This window comes from Pinus tabuliformis, chromosome Q, assembly GCF_031772625.1.
Source record: "Pinus tabuliformis cultivar Carrire ecotype Pingquan chromosome Q, CPIR1, whole genome shotgun sequence".
In the NCBI taxonomy this organism is placed as follows: domain Eukaryota; kingdom Viridiplantae; phylum Streptophyta; class Pinopsida; order Pinales; family Pinaceae; genus Pinus; species Pinus tabuliformis.
In genome coordinates, this window is record NC_142296.1 from 630,334,950 (window position 1) to 630,336,321 (window position 1,372).

Consider the following 1,372-nt stretch of genomic DNA (forward strand, 5'->3'; position numbering starts at 1 on the left):
ATAAAATAAAAATAAAAAATCAAATATATAAAAAAATAAAATAAAAAATCAATCATAAAAATGTTAAAAAAAAAAAAACAAAATTAACCTATAAAAGATAAGAATTAAAAAACTAAAAAAATAAAAAAACTTAAAAATTATAAACAAGTAAATAGTAAGAAAAACATATTTAAAAAAAAAAAATGGAAAAAAAAAATTATCTTGTAAACAATAAAAAAAAAATTCAAGTTGTTTTATTTTTCTTTTTTTAAATGTTGATTACTTAATATATATATATATATATATAAACCATAAAATAATTTGAAAAAAAAAAAACAAAATTTAAAAAAATATATATATAAAATTAAGTAAAGTAAAAATAGAAAATTTTTAAAAAACATTAACAAAAAAAAAACAAACTAGATTTTAAAAAAAAATAGAAAATTAACAAAAAATAATTTTAAAAACTAGTAAAATTAATATTAAAAACATTTAAAAATAAACACAAATTATAAAACAAACAAAATATGTATTTTTTATTTAAAAATAAAAATAAAAAATTATTAAGCCCTATCGCTTTTAGTTAAAAACAAAAACAAAAAAATTTAAATTTTAAATTTTTTTTTTTTTTTTTTTTCAAAAAAAAAAATTAACAATTTTTTTTAAACAAAATTTTGTTTTTATTTAAAATATACATACATACATATATATATATATATATATAACAAATTTTTTTATTAAAAAAAAAAAAAATTGTCTCTCCCCCGGCCGCCCGTGGTGGCGCGGCCCTGGGCGGAGGGGCCTGCACGCAGACAATAGTTTTTTTATTAAAATATATATATTGTTTTAAAAAATAATTTAATTTTATAAATAAAATAAAAATAAATAAATTGTTTTTTTTTTTAAATTGAAAAAAAATGGTTTAAAAAATAGTTTAAAGTTTTTAAATTTAATTTTTTTTTTGTTTTTAAATAAAATAGATAGGGCTTAATAACCTTTTTTTTTAATCAAAAATACATATTTTTTTAAACTTTTTTGAATTTCCTTTTTTTTTAATTTGAAAAGATACGTATATTTTAAAAAATTTCATATTTTTTTTGTTTTTTTTTTTAAATGTTATATATATATATATATATATATATATATATATATATATATATATATTTACAGAAACAGATATGGATTTATATTGGATATTGGCCAAAATGCCTTTCGTCGCTTACAATAGTTGGGGCATAGCCCTTGAATTTTCTTCCACTAACTGATCATAAGCCCCAAAATTTGAAGATCCACGTAATTTACTCAAGACTAGAGAATCTATCTCCGTTAATTTTCCTAACTTAAATGCACAAACAAACTGGTTCAGAATAATGCAGTAAAACATGAATCTATT